We start from the raw sequence: 15,555 nt of genomic DNA on the forward strand, positions 1-15,555 counted from the left end.
GGCGTGGCCGTGGACGGCGGAGGGCGCCCCTGCCCCGCTCAAGAAGCCGAGCCTCTCCGCGCTTCCCCGCCGCCTCCTCCCGCCCCAGGCCCCGCGCCGGGTCGGGCCTGTTGAGTTCGCCGGCCGGGTCCCGCGGGCTCCGAGGGACGGGGGTGACAGGCGGGGCGGGCAGGGAGCGGCGGGCCGGGGTTGGGGGCTGTCTCTGTATACACACACACTCACACTCACACTCACTCACTCACTCACACTCACACTCACACAAGATGCGCCTCCACGGCTGGACCCGCCAAGGTGGAGACCTTCAAGCCCCCCTCCTCTCCTTGCCTGGCCTCCTTCACCTCCCCGCCCCCCACCCCCAGCGTGCCGGGGCTGCTGACTGCGCACGGGCGGGAGGGGCGGGCCACTCGCCCTTTGACCCCAGCCAGGGGCGGCCCTCCCCCACAACCCCTTTCAGCTGCGCCCCCCACCCTGTGGCCTGGCGGCCGCCTATTCCCCCGGGCCAGGGCTGGGGCACAGCGCACGGGGGAGGGGAGCCAGTGTATGGGGCGTCTCTCTCTCTCGGGATGTGTCCCATGGGTGGGGTGGGGTGGCGTGGTTTGTGGGGCGCTGAAGAAATCAGTCCCCTCCATCTCCTCCCTCTGGAAAACACCCAAGCCCTTGGAGAACTGCCCGCACCTCTACCTACCGTGGGGGCCGGGACCCTCCTCTGTGTCCTCCTGTGGCCCAGTCCAAGGGGCCTGGGCCTGGCCGGGGCTGCATTGGACCCCAACCACCCTGGCGTGTGGACTCGCCAAAAATCGGCGATTAGATATTGGATTCCAGCGTCATTGAGGTCATTTCACTAATGAGTGCACCGCAAAGAGTTTCCTAATCCATCTGTGAGGGTGGCAACTGAAAGAGAATTTTAGAGCTGACAGAATAGGCGAGGAAAGGCATAGGAGATTTCCACACCCAGTAAGGAAGCCTTTCCCGAAGTGGAAGAAAGAAAGGAGCAAACAGAGACACCGGTAGCCCGCCCGGATCAGAGTCTGCCCCTGAGAGAAAGTACCCTGACCAGGTTCACCCGTGGGTGGGTCGCGAGCTAGCGGCATTCAGAAGAGCGAGGCCCGCAGTCTGTGCAGAAGACACCTGCACTCGGGTGTGTGTGGCGGCACAATTCACAAGCAGCTCCAGATGTTAAACCAAGGAGAAGCCAGGGAGTTCCCAACGCCCCAGGTGTCCTCAGCCCACGACTGGCTGCTGTGGGAATGCGAAGCCCGGCTCCTGGTCTCAGAGCGGGGCAACCAGGAGGTGTGATGTCCACCCCGGCGTTCCCAGGAGGATCAGACTGAAGCTGGGACTTGGCCTGAAAGTGTCCCCTCGCATGGCCACCCCCTTCCCCTTCCTGCTCCTCTACTCCTGGTGCCCCTCCATCCAGGGGCCAGACCTTAAAGAGTCACCCGCAAGAGAATCCTGGTCCCAAAGGAGCCTTCTGGGGGACCCCTGCTGAGAGAGGTTGTGGGCCTGGCCCGCTGGGGCTCTGCCCGACCCAGGGCTGAGAGATGCAACCTCCCAGCTCTGGGTCCCTGCAGGAAGTGTTGGCAAGCACAGGGCCAGTCCTCCAAAGGCCCAGGTGCAGGGAGCCCAGCCCAAGCAGCCTGTGGAAGAAGCCACATGCTGTGCCACCCCGGGGAACACGACTGCAGGCCAGGGCCCTTCCCACCTCCTCCTCCTCCTCCTCCTCCTCCTCCTCCTCCTCCTCCTCCTCCTCCCACCCCGCCCCCGCCCCCGCCCCCACATGGCACAGGGCCCAGAGACACCTCAGACACTTGCTACCCAAAGTGCAAAGGGCATCAGTTGCTCCTCCAAACCCCCCCCCCAGCCCAGCAGACCGCGTTGTCCAGCCAGCCCCCGGGCCTCCCTGGGGAGCCCAGCACAAAAGTGCAGACACCCACCGGACCCTCAATCTCAGTTTTCGGATGTTTTTGCCACTCTAAGGACCCGCAGGCCAGCTGGGCCTTCTGGCAGGACAGAGAGCCCCGGAATCCGACGTGGAGAGCTGGGTGTACGTCCCCATGAGGAGGCGGTCCCCACCTCCGCGGCTATCCCCTTGCGGGGAGCGGCAGCCGCGGGGCCTCAGAGAAGACACCAGGCTGGGCCCCCACGGCACAGCGGGAGCACGTCCCCCGCAGGCCACTTAGCGACGGCGGCCAGCCGGCGGACGGTTGGGTTGCGCGAGACGCTGCGGCCGCCCTGCTACCGGGTTCCTGGGAGGGCGTCCTGGAACCAGCGTCCACACCAAGCCCTTGGAAGGCCCAGGCGACGGAGGAGCCCCGTCAGGCAGGGGCCGAGGACGGTGACGGCCCGGGCGGGGAGGAGCGTGTCAGGCAGGGGCAGAGGACGGTGACAGGTGACAGGCCGGGCGGGAAGGAGTCAGTCAGGCAGGGGCCGTGGAGGAGACGGGCTGGGTAAGGGTTAGGGTTAGTGTCAGGGCACAAGTCACAATCGCAAAGACCTGGAAGCCACCCGAGTGCCCATCGACCCACGAGTGGGTAAGTAAAATGTGGCCCGTGGACACCACGGAGTGCTATTCGGCTATGAGGAGCAGCGGTGAGGGGGCACCTCTCGTGGTTCTCCTGGCCAGAGCTGGAACCCGTTCCAGTAAGCCAAGTATCCCAAGAATGGACACACGAGCACCACGTGCTCGCGCTCACCAGCAAATGGGTACGAACCGATGGACACCTAAGTGGACACAGAGGAATCACCTTCTTCGGGTGGGTGTCGGGCGGGTGGGGGGAGGGGATGGGCATACACATCCATTAGGAATGGGGTGGGTACGCACCGACTGGGGGATGGGCGCACTTGAAGCTCTGACCCGAGGGGGGAGGCTGGGAGAGGGCAACGCACCCGACCTTAACATTGGTGCCCCCACAATATGCTGGAACAACATGAGAGGTAAATGAATAAGAACACGGGGGGGGGGGAGGGGGGCACGGGCAACACATGTCACCTTAACACTTGGACTCCCATCATCTGCTTGAAAAGAGAGAGAAAAGAAAATGCAATAATAGAGATAAGAGACACTTTTTAAAAATAATGAATCCGGCCGGGCGCTGTGGCTCACGCCTGTAATCCTAGCTCTTGGGAGGCCGAGGCGGGCGGATTGCTCAAGGTCAGGAGTTCAAAACCAGCCTGAGCAAGAGCGAGACCCCGTCTCTACTATAAATAGAAAGAAATTAATTGGCCAACTGATATATATATAAAAAATTAGCGGGGCATGGTGGCGCATGCCTGCAGTCCCAGCTACCCGGGAGGCTGAGGCAGAAGGATCACTCGAGCCCAGGAGTTTGAAGTTGCTGTGAGCTAGGCTGACGCCACGGCACTCACTCTAGCCTGGGCAACAAACCGAGACTCTGTCTCAAAAAAAAAAAAAAAAATGAATCCGAAGAGAAAAGTAAAAGGAGGCCTGTGGAGCAGGTCTGGGTGTGACTCCGGATCCCCGAACATCAGGTGCCACCACCAAAGATTCCTACGTGTAGCCCATAGAACCCCAAAAGCAACGGGAGGAGTTCTGGTCACATACTCCCTCAAAATGACATCCTGGCCTTCTTCTGGAACTCCCTCCCCTCTCAGACTCTCAAGGTTTCCTCCAGCGTGTCGGCTCCCACAGAGCAGACCTTTGGTCTGAGACCTGACTGTCCAGAAGCCAGGCATGCTGCCGCGTGGCGGCGGTGTCACGGCTCGGGACAAGAGGAGGCCCCACGGTGCGGGCTGGGGCGCCAGGCACCGCGGCGGGCGCCGAGGGTGGGGGTCCCCCCACCCCGGGCCGCCCCCGCACTCCCAGAAACGCGACAGAACCAGAGGCAAAAAAAAAAAGAAGAAGCCTACGGCACCCGGTATTCCCGGGCGGTCTCCCATCCAAGTTCTAACCAGGCCCGACCCTGCTTAGCTTCCGAGACCAGACGGGATCGGGCGCGTTCGGGGTGGTGTGGCCGTGGACGGCGGAGGGCGCCCCTGCCCCGCTCAAGAAGCCGAGCCTCTCTGCGCTTCCCCGCCGCCTCCTCCCGCCCCAGGCCCCGCGCCGGGTCGGGCCTGTTGAGTTCGCCGGCCGGGTCCCGCGGGCTCCGAGGGACGGGGGTGACAGGCGGGGCGGGCAGGGAGCGGCGGGCCGGGGTTGGGGGCTGTCTCTGTATACACACACACTCACACGCACTCACTCACTCACTCACACTCACACAAGATGCGCCTCCACGGCTGGACCCGCCAAGGTGGAGACCTTCAAGCCCCCCTCCTCTCCTTGCCTGGCCTCCTTCACCTCCCCGCCCCCCACCCCCAGCGCGCCGGGGCCGCTGACTGCGCACGGGCGGGAGGGGCGGGGCGCTCGCCCTTTGACCCCAGCCAGGGGCGGCCCTCCCCCACAACCCCTTTCAGCTGCGCCCCCCACCCTGTGGCCTGGCGGCCGCCTATTCCCCCGGGCCAGGGCTGGGGCACAGCGCACGGGGGAGGGGAGCCAGTGTATGGGGCGTCTCTCTCTCTCGGGATGTGTCCCATGGGTGGGGTGGGGTGGCGTGGTTTGTGGGGCGCTGAAGAAATCAGTCCCCTCCATCTCCTCCCTCTGGAAAACACCCAAGCCCTTGGAGAACTGCCCGCACCTCTACCTACCGTGGGGGCCGGGACCCTCCTCTGTGTCCTCCTGTGGCCCAGTCCAAGGGGCCTGGGCCTGGCCGGGGCTGCATTGGACCCCAACCACCCTGGCGTGTGGACTCGCCAAAAATCGGCGATTAGATATTGGATTCCAGCGTCATTGAGGTCATTTCACTAATGAGTGCACCGCAAAGAGTTTCCTAATCCATCTGTGAGGGTGGCAACCGAAAGAGAATTTTAGAGCTGACAGAATAGGCGAGGAAAGGCATAGGAGATTTCCACACCCAGTAAGGAAGCCTTTCCCGAAGTGGAAGAAAGAAAGGAGCAAACAGAGACACCGGTAGCCCGCCCGGATCAGAGTCTGCCCCTGAGAGAAAGTACCCTGACCAGGTTCACCCGTGGGTGGGTCGCGAGCTAGCGGCATTCAGAAGAGCGAGGCCCGCAGTCTGTGCAGAAGACACCTGCACTCGGGTGTGTGTGGCGGCACAATTCACAAGCAGCTCCAGATGTTAAACCAAGGAGAAGCCAGGGAGTTCCCAACGCCCCAGGTGTCCTCAGCCCACGACTGGCTGCTGTGGGAATGCGAAGCCCGGCTCCTGGTCTCAGAGCGGGGCAACCAGGAGGTGTGATGTCCACCCCGGCGTTCCCAGGAGGATCAGACTGAAGCTGGGACTTGGCCTGAAAGTGTCCCCTCGCATGGCCACCCCCTTCCCCTTCCTGCTCCTCTACTCCTGGTGCCCCTCCATCCAGGGGCCAGACCTTAAAGAGTCACCCGCAAGAGAATCCTGGTCCCAAAGGAGCCTTCTGGGGGACCCCTGCTGAGAGAGGTTGTGGGCCTGGCCCGCTGGGGCTCTGCCCGACCCAGGGCTGAGAGATGCAACCTCCCAGCTCTGGGTCCCTGCAGGAAGTGTTGGCAAGCACAGGGCCAGTCCTCCAAAGGCCCAGGTGCAGGGAGCCCAGGCCAAGCAGCCTGTGGAAGAAGCCACATGCTGTGCCACCCCGGGGAACACGACTGCAGGCCACGGCCCTTCCCACCTCCTCCTCCTCCTCCTCCTCCTCCCACCCCGCCCCCGCCCCCGCCCCCACATGGCACAGGGCCCAGAGACACCTCAGACACTTGCTACCCAAAGTGCAAAGGGCATCAGTTGCTCCTCCAAACCCCCCCCCAGCCCAGCAGACCGCGTTGTCCAGCCAGCCCCCGGGCCTCCCTGGGGAGCCCAGCACAAAAGTGCAGACACCCACCGGACCCTCAATCTCAGTTTTCGGATGTTTTTGCCACTCTAAGGACCCGCAGGCCAGCTGGGCCTTCTGGCAGGACAGAGAGCCCCGGAATCCGACGTGGAGAGCTGGGTGTACGTCCCCATGAGGAGGCGGTCCCCACCTCCGCGGCTATCCCCTTGCGGGGAGCGGCAGCCGCGGGGCCTCAGAGAAGACACCAGGCTGGGCCCCCACGGCACAGCGGGAGCACGTCCCCCGCAGGCCACTTAGCGACGGCGGCCAGCCGGCGGATGGTTGGGTTGCGCGAGACGCTGCGGCCGCCCTGCTACCGGGTTCCTGGGAGGGCGTCCTGGAACCAGCGTCCACACCAAGCCCTTGGAAGGCCCAGGCGACGGAGGAGCCCCGTCAGGCAGGGGCCGAGGACGGTGACGGCCCGGGCGGGGAGGAGCGTGTCAGGCAGGGGCAGAGGACGGTGACAGGTGACAGGCCGGGCGGGAAGGAGTCAGTCAGGCAGGGGCCGTGGAGGAGACGGGCTGGGTAAGGGTTAGGGTTAGTGTCAGGGCACAAGTCACAATCGCAAAGACCTGGAAGCCACCCGAGTGCCCATCGACCCACGAGTGGGTAAGTAAAATGTGGCCCGTGGACACCACGGAGTGCTATTCGGCTATGAGGAGCAGCGGTGAGGGGGCACCTCTCGTGGTTCTCCTGGCCAGAGCTGGAACCCGTTCCAGTAAGCCAAGTATCCCAAGAATGGACACACGAGCACCACGTGCTCGCGCTCACCAGCAAATGGGTACGAACCGATGGACACCTAAGTGGACACAGAGGAATCACCTTCTTCGGGTGGGTGTCGGGCGGGTGGGGGGAGGGGATGGGCATACACATCCATTAGGAATGGGGTGGGTACGCACCGACTGGGGGATGGGCGCACTTGAAGCTCTGACCCGAGGGGGGAGGCTGGGAGAGGGCAACGCACCCGACCTTAACATTGGTGCCCCCACAATATGCTGGAACAACATGAGAGGTAAATGAATAAGAACACGGGGGGGGGGAGGGGGGCACGGGCAACACATGTCACCTTAACACTTGGACTCCCATCATCTGCTTGAAAAGAGAGAGAAAAGAAAATGCAATAATAGAGATAAGAGACACTTTTTAAAAATAATGAATCCGGCCGGGCGCTGTGGCTCACGCCTGTAATCCTAGCTCTTGGGAGGCCGAGGCGGGCGGATTGCTCAAGGTCAGGAGTTCAAAACCAGCCTGAGCAAGAGCGAGACCCCGTCTCTACTATAAATAGAAAGAAATTAATTGGCCAACTGATATATATATAAAAAATTAGCGGGGCATGGTGGCGCATGCCTGCAGTCCCAGCTACCCGGGAGGCTGAGGCAGAAGGATCACTCGAGCCCAGGAGTTTGAAGTTGCTGTGAGCTAGGCTGACGCCACGGCACTCACTCTAGCCTGGGCAACAAACCGAGACTCTGTCTCAAAAAAAAAAAAAAAAATGAATCCGAAGAGAAAAGTAAAAGGAGGCCTGTGGAGCAGGTCTGGGTGTGACTCCGGATCCCCGAACATCAGGTGCCACCACCAAAGATTCCTACGTGTAGCCCATAGAACCCCAAAAGCAACGGGAGGAGTTCTGGTCACATACTCCCTCAAAATGACATCCTGGCCTTCTTCTGGAACTCCCTCCCCTCTCAGACTCTCAAGGTTTCCTCCAGCGTGTCGGCTCCCACAGAGCAGACCTTTGGTCTGAGACCTGACTGTCCAGAAGCCAGGCATGCTGCCGCGTGGCGGCGGTGTCACGGCTCGGGACAAGAGGAGGCCCCACGGTGCGGGCTGGGGCGCCAGGCACCGCGGCGGGCGCCGAGGGTGGGGGTCCCCCCACCCCGGGCCGCCCCCGCACTCCCAGAAACGCGACAGAACCAGAGGCAAAAAAAAAAAGAAGAAGCCTACGGCACCCGGTATTCCCGGGCGGTCTCCCATCCAAGTTCTAACCAGGCCCGACCCTGCTTAGCTTCCGAGACCAGACGGGATCGGGCGCGTTCGGGGTGGTGTGGCCGTGGACGGCGGAGGGCGCCCCTGCCCCGCTCAAGAAGCCGAGCCTCTCTGCGCTTCCCCGCCGCCTCCTCCCGCCCCAGGCCCCGCGCCGGGTCGGGCCTGTTGAGTTCGCCGGCCGGGTCCCGCGGGCTCCAAGGGACGGGGGTGACAGGCGGGGCGGGCAGGGAGCGGCGGGCCGGGGTTGGGGGCTGTCTCTGTATACACACACACTCACACGCACTCACTCACTCACTCACACTCACACAAGATGCGCCTCCACGGCTGGACCCGCCAAGGTGGAGACCTTCAAGCCCCCCTCCTCTCCTTGCCTGGCCTCCTTCACCTCCCCGCCCCCCACCCCCAGCGCGCCGGGGCCGCTGACTGCGCACGGGCGGGAGGGGCGGGGCGCTCGCCCTTTGACCCCAGCCAGGGGCGGCCCTCCCCCACAACCCCTTTCAGCTGCGCCCCCCACCCTGTGGCCTGGCGGCCGCCTATTCCCCCGGGCCAGGGCTGGGGCACAGCGCACGGGGGAGGGGAGCCAGTGTATGGGGCGTCTCTCTCTCTCGGGATGTGTCCCATGGGTGGGGTGGGGTGGCGTGGTTTGTGGGGCGCTGAAGAAATCAGTCCCCTCCATCTCCTCCCTCTGGAAAACACCCAAGCCCTTGGAGAACTGCCCGCACCTCTACCCACCGTGGGGGCCGGGACCCTCCTCTGTGTCCTCCTGTGGCCCAGTCCAAGGGGCCTGGGCCTGGCCGGGGCTGCATTGGACCCCAACCACCCTGGCGTGTGGACTCGCCAAAAATCGGCGATTAGATATTGGATTCCAGCGTCATTGAGGTCATTTCACTAATGAGTGCACCGCAAAGAGTTTCCTAATCCATCTGTGAGGGTGGCAACCGAAAGAGAATTTTAGAGCTGACAGAATAGGCGAGGAAAGGCATAGGAGATTTCCACACCCAGTAAGGAAGCCTTTCCCGAAGTGGAAGAAAGAAAGGAGCAAACAGAGACACCGGTAGCCCGCCCGGATCAGAGTCTGCCCCTGAGAGAAAGTACCCTGACCAGGTTCACCCGTGGGTGGGTCGCGAGCTAGCGGCATTCAGAAGAGCGAGGCCCGCAGTCTGTGCAGAAGACACCTGCACTCGGGTGTGTGTGGCGGCACAATTCACAAGCAGCTCCAGATGTTAAACCAAGGAGAAGCCAGGGAGTTCCCAACGCCCCAGGTGTCCTCAGCCCACGACTGGCTGCTGTGGGAATGCGAAGCCCGGCTCCTGGTCTCAGAGCGGGGCAACCAGGAGGTGTGATGTCCACCCCGGCGTTCCCAGGAGGATCAGACTGAAGCTGGGACTTGGCCTGAAAGTGTCCCCTCGCATGGCCACCCCCTTCCCCTTCCTGCTCCTCTACTCCTGGTGCCCCTCCATCCAGGGGCCAGACCTTAAAGAGTCACCCGCAAGAGAATCCTGGTCCCAAAGGAGCCTTCTGGGGGACCCCTGCTGAGAGAGGTTGTGGGCCTGGCCCGCTGGGGCTCTGCCCGACCCAGGGCTGAGAGATGCAACCTCCCAGCTCTGGGTCCCTGCAGGAAGTGTTGGCAAGCACAGGGCCAGTCCTCCAAAGGCCCAGGTGCAGGGAGCCCAGGACAAGCAGCCTGTGGAAGAAGCCACATGCTGTGCCACCCCGGGGAACACGACTGCAGGCCACGGCCCTTCCCACCTCCTCCTCCTCCTCCTCCTCCTCCTCCTCCTCCTCCCACCCCGCCCCCGCCCCCGCCCCCACATGGCACAGGGCCCAGAGACACCTCAGACACTTGCTACCCAAAGTGCAAAGGGCATCAGTTGCTCCTCCAAACCCCCCCCCCAGCCCAGCAGACCGCGTTGTCCAGCCAGCCCCCGGGCCTCCCTGGGGAGCCCAGCACAAAAGTGCAGACACCCACCGGACCCTCAATCTCAGTTTTCGGATGTTTTTGCCACTCTAAGGACCCGCAGGCCAGCTGGGCCTTCTGGCAGGACAGAGAGCCCCGGAATCCGACGTGGAGAGCTGGGTGTACGTCCCCATGAGGAGGCGGTCCCCACCTCCGCGGCTATCCCCTTGCGGGGAGCGGCAGCCGCGGGGCCTCAGAGAAGACACCAGGCTGGGCCCCCACGGCACAGCGGGAGCACGTCCCCCGCAGGCCACTTAGCGACGGCGGCCAGCCGGCGGACGGTTGGGTTGCGCGAGACGCTGCGGCCGCCCTGCTACCGGGTTCCTGGGAGGGCGTCCTGGAACCAGCGTCCACACCAAGCCCTTGGAAGGCCCAGGCGACGGAGGAGCCCCGTCAGGCAGGGGCCGAGGACGGTGACGGCCCGGGCGGGGAGGAGCGTGTCAGGCAGGGGCAGAGGACGGTGACAGGTGACAGGCCGGGCGGGAAGGAGTCAGTCAGGCAGGGGCCGTGGAGGAGACGGGCTGGGTAAGGGTTAGGGTTAGTGTCAGGGCACAAGTCACAATCGCAAAGACCTGGAAGCCACCCGAGTGCCCATCGACCCACGAGTGGGTAAGTAAAATGTGGCCCGTGGACACCACGGAGTGCTATTCGGCTATGAGGAGCAGCGGTGAGGGGGCACCTCTCGTGGTTCTCCTGGCCAGAGCTGGAACCCGTTCCAGTAAGCCAAGTATCCCAAGAATGGACACACGAGCACCACGTGCTCGCGCTCACCAGCAAATGGGTACGAACCGATGGACACCTAAGTGGACACAGAGGAATCACCTTCTTCGGGTGGGTGTCGGGCGGGTGGGGGGAGGGGATGGGCATACACATCCATTAGGAATGGGGTGGGTACGCACCGACTGGGGGATGGGCGCACTTGAAGCTCTGACCCGAGGGGGGAGGCTGGGAGAGGGCAACGCACCCGACCTTAACATTGGTGCCCCCACAATATGCTGGAACAACATGAGAGGTAAATGAATAAGAACACGGGGGGGGGGAGGGGGGCACGGGCAACACATGTCACCTTAACACTTGGACTCCCATCATCTGCTTGAAAAGAGAGAGAAAAGAAAATGCAATAATAGAGATAAGAGACACTTTTTAAAAATAATGAATCCGGCCGGGCGCTGTGGCTCACGCCTGTAATCCTAGCTCTTGGGAGGCCGAGGCGGGCGGATTGCTCAAGGTCAGGAGTTCAAAACCAGCCTGAGCAAGAGCGAGACCCCGTCTCTACTATAAATAGAAAGAAATTAATTGGCCAACTGATATATATATAAAAAATTAGCGGGGCATGGTGGCGCATGCCTGCAGTCCCAGCTACCCGGGAGGCTGAGGCAGAAGGATCACTCGAGCCCAGGAGTTTGAAGTTGCTGTGAGCTAGGCTGACGCCACGGCACTCACTCTAGCCTGGGCAACAAACCGAGACTCTGTCTCAAAAAAAAAAAAAAAAATGAATCCGAAGAGAAAAGTAAAAGGAGGCCTGTGGAGCAGGTCTGGGTGTGACTCCGGATCCCCGAACATCAGGTGCCACCACCAAAGATTCCTACGTGTAGCCCATAGAACCCCAAAAGCAACGGGAGGAGTTCTGGTCACATACTCCCTCAAAATGACATCCTGGCCTTCTTCTGGAACTCCCTCCCCTCTCAGACTCTCAAGGTTTCCTCCAGCGTGTCGGCTCCCACAGAGCAGACCTTTGGTCTGAGACCTGACTGTCCAGAAGCCAGGCATGCTGCCGCGTGGCGGCGGTGTCACGGCTCGGGACAAGAGGAGGCCCCACGGTGCGGGCTGGGGCGCCAGGCACCGCGGCGGGCGCCGAGGGTGGGGGTCCCCCCCACCCCGGGCCGCCCCCGCACTCCCAGAAACGCGACAGAACCAGAGGCAAAAAAAAAAAGAAGAAGCCTACGGCACCCGGTATTCCCGGGCGGTCTCCCATCCAAGTTCTAACCAGGCCCGACCCTGCTTAGCTTCCGAGACCAGACGGGATCGGGCGCGTTCGGGGTGGTGTGGCCGTGGACGGCGGAGGGCGCCCCTGCCCCGCTCAAGAAGCCGAGCCTCTCTGCGCTTCCCCGCCGCCTCCTCCCGCCCCAGGCCCCGCGCCGGGTCGGGCCTGTTGAGTTCGCCGGCCGGGTCCCGCGGGCTCCGAGGGACGAAGGTGACAGGCGGGGCGGGCAGGGAGCGGCGGGCCGGGGTTGGGGGCTGTCTCTGTATACACACACACTCACACGCACTCACTCACTCACTCACACTCACACAAGATGCGCCTCCACGGCTGGACCCGCCAAGGTGGAGACCTTCAAGCCCCCCTCCTCTCCTTGCCTGGCCTCCTTCACCTCCCCGCCCCCCACCCCCAGCGCGCCGGGGCCGCTGACTGCGCACGGGCGGGAGGGGCGGGGCGCTCGCCCTTTGACCCCAGCCAGGGGCGGCCCTCCCCCACAACCCCTTTCAGCTGCGCCCCCCACCCTGTGGCCTGGCGGCCGCCTATTCCCCCGGGCCAGGGCTGGGGCACAGCGCACGGGGGAGGGGAGCCAGTGTATGGGGCGTCTCTCTCTCTCGGGATGTGTCCCATGGGTGGGGTGGGGTGGCGTGGTTTGTGGGGCGCTGAAGAAATCAGTCCCCTCCATCTCCTCCCTCTGGAAAACACCCAAGCCCTTGGAGAACTGCCCGCACCTCTACCTACCGTGGGGGCCGGGACCCTCCTCTGTGTCCTCCTGTGGCCCAGTCCAAGGGGCCTGGGCCTGGCCGGGGCTGCATTGGACCCCAACCACCCTGGCGTGTGGACTCGCCAAAAATCGGCGATTAGATATTGGATTCCAGCGTCATTGAGGTCATTTCACTAATGAGTGCACCGCAAAGAGTTTCCTAATCCATCTGTGAGGGTGGCAACCGAAAGAGAATTTTAGAGCTGACAGAATAGGCGAGGAAAGGCATAGGAGATTTCCACACCCAGTAAGGAAGCCTTTCCCGAAGTGGAAGAAAGAAAGGAGCAAACAGAGACACCGGTAGCCCGCCCGGATCAGAGTCTGCCCCTGAGAGAAAGTACCCTGACCAGGTTCACCCGTGGGTGGGTCGCGAGCTAGCGGCATTCAGAAGAGCGAGGCCCGCAGTCTGTGCAGAAGACACCTGCACTCGGGTGTGTGTGGCGGCACAATTCACAAGCAGCTCCAGATGTTAAACCAAGGAGAAGCCAGGGAGTTCCCAACGCCCCAGGTGTCCTCAGCCCACGACTGGCTGCTGTGGGAATGCGAAGCCCGGCTCCTGGTCTCAGAGCGGGGCAACCAGGAGGTGTGATGTCCACCCCGGCGTTCCCAGGAGGATCAGACTGAAGCTGGGACTTGGCCTGAAAGTGTCCCCTCGCATGGCCACCCCCTTCCCCTTCCTGCTCCTCTACTCCTGGTGCCCCTCCATCCAGGGGCCAGACCTTAAAGAGTCACCCGCAAGAGAATCCTGGTCCCAAAGGAGCCTTCTGGGGGACCCCTGCTGAGAGAGGTTGTGGGCCTGGCCCGCTGGGGCTCTGCCCGACCCAGGGCTGAGAGATGCAACCTCCCAGCTCTGGGTCCCTGCAGGAAGTGTTGGCAAGCACAGGGCCAGTCCTCCAAAGGCCCAGGTGCAGGGAGCCCAGGCCAAGCAGCCTGTGGAAGAAGCCACATGCTGTGCCACCCCGGGGAACACGACTGCAGGCCACGGCCCTTCCCACCTCCTCCTCCTCCTCCTCCTCCTCCCACCCCGCCCCCGCCCCCGCCCCCACATGGCACAGGGCCCAGAGACACCTCAGACACTTGCTACCCAAAGTGCAAAGGGCATCAGTTGCTCCTCCAAACCCCCCCCCAGCCCAGCAGACCGCGTTGTCCAGCCAGCCCCCGGGCCTCCCTGGGGAGCCCAGCACAAAAGTGCAGACACCCACCGGACCCTCAATCTCAGTTTTCGGATGTTTTTGCCACTCTAAGGACCCGCAGGCCAGCTGGGCCTTCTGGCAGGACAGAGAGCCCCGGAATCCGACGTGGAGAGCTGGGTGTACGTCCCCATGAGGAGGCGGTCCCCACCTCCGCGGCTATCCCCTTGCGGGGAGCGGCAGCCGCGGGGCCTCAGAGAAGACACCAGGCTGGGCCCCCACGGCACAGCGGGAGCACGTCCCCCGCAGGCCACTTAGCGACGGCGGCCAGCCGGCGGATGGTTGGGTTGCGCGAGACGCTGCGGCCGCCCTGCTACCGGGTTCCTGGGAGGGCGTCCTGGAACCAGCGTCCACACCAAGCCCTTGGAAGGCCCAGGCGACGGAGGAGCCCCGTCAGGCAGGGGCCGAGGACGGTGACGGCCCGGGCGGGGAGGAGCGTGTCAGGCAGGGGCAGAGGACGGTGACAGGTGACAGGCCGGGCGGGAAGGAGTCAGTCAGGCAGGGGCCGTGGAGGAGACGGGCTGGGTAAGGGTTAGGGTTAGTGTCAGGGCACAAGTCACAATCGCAAAGACCTGGAAGCCACCCGAGTGCCCATCGACCCACGAGTGGGTAAGTAAAATGTGGCCCGTGGACACCACGGAGTGCTATTCGGCTATGAGGAGCAGCGGTGAGGGGGCACCTCTCGTGGTTCTCCTGGCCAGAGCTGGAACCCGTTCCAGTAAGCCAAGTATCCCAAGAATGGACACACGAGCACCACGTGCTCGCGCTCACCAGCAAATGGGTACGAACCGATGGACACCTAAGTGGACACAGAGGAATCACCTTCTTCGGGTGGGTGTCGGGCGGGTGGGGGGAGGGGATGGGCATACACATCCATTAGGAATGGGGTGGGTACGCACCGACTGGGGGATGGGCGCACTTGAAGCTCTGACCCGAGGGGGGAGGCTGGGAGAGGGCAACGCACCCGACCTTAACATTGGTGCCCCCACAATATGCTGGAACAACATGAGAGGTAAATGAATAAGAACACGGGGGGGGGGAGGGGGGCACGGGCAACACATGTCACCTTAACACTTGGACTCCCATCATCTGCTTGAAAAGAGAGAGAAAAGAAAATGCAATAATAGAGATAAGAGACACTTTTTAAAAATAATGAATCCGGCCGGGCGCTGTGGCTCACGCCTGTAATCCTAGCTCTTGGGAGGCCGAGGCGGGCGGATTGCTCAAGGTCAGGAGTTCAAAACCAGCCTGAGCAAGAGCGAGACCCCGTCTCTACTATAAATAGAAAGAAATTAATTGGCCAACTGATATATATATAAAAAATTAGCGGGGCATGGTGGCGCATGCCTGCAGTCCCAGCTACCCGGGAGGCTGAGGCAGAAGGATCACTCGAGCCCAGGAGTTTGAAGTTGCTGTGAGCTAGGCTGACGCCACGGCACTCACTCTAGCCTGGGCAACAAACCGAGACTCTGTCTCAAAAAAAAAAAAAAAAATGAATCCGAAGAGAAAAGTAAAAGGAGGCCTGTGGAGCAGGTCTGGGTGTGACTCCGGATCCCCGAACATCAGGTGCCACCACCAAAGATTCCTACGTGTAGCCCATAGAACCCCAAAAGCAACGGGAGGAGTTCTGGTCACATACTCCCTCAAAATGACATCCTGGCCTTCTTCTGGAACTCCCTCCCCTCTCAGACTCTCAAGGTTTCCTCCAGCGTGTCGGCTCCCACAGAGCAGACCTTTGGTCTGAGACCTGACTGTCCAGAAGCCAGGCATGCTGCCGCGTGGCGGCGGTGTCACGGCTCGGGACAAGAGGAGGCCCCACGGTGCGGGC

General features: G+C 62.7%; 3 pseudogenes; all 3 read right to left on the bottom strand.

Annotated features, from left to right (window-relative positions):
- Positions 1-3,860: 3,860 nt before the first annotated feature.
- LOC142873044 (uncharacterized) lies at positions 3,861-3,979 on the bottom strand (annotated as a pseudogene).
- A 3,811-nt stretch (positions 3,980-7,790) lies between these two features.
- On the bottom strand, positions 7,791-7,909 carry LOC142873046 (uncharacterized; annotated as a pseudogene).
- Positions 7,910-11,734: 3,825 nt separating this feature from the next.
- LOC142873047 (uncharacterized) lies at positions 11,735-11,853 on the bottom strand (annotated as a pseudogene).
- Positions 11,854-15,555: the final 3,702 nt, after the last annotated feature.

Source organism: Microcebus murinus, chromosome 9, assembly GCF_040939455.1.
Source record: "Microcebus murinus isolate Inina chromosome 9, M.murinus_Inina_mat1.0, whole genome shotgun sequence".
Lineage (NCBI taxonomy): Eukaryota > Metazoa > Chordata > Mammalia > Primates > Cheirogaleidae > Microcebus > Microcebus murinus.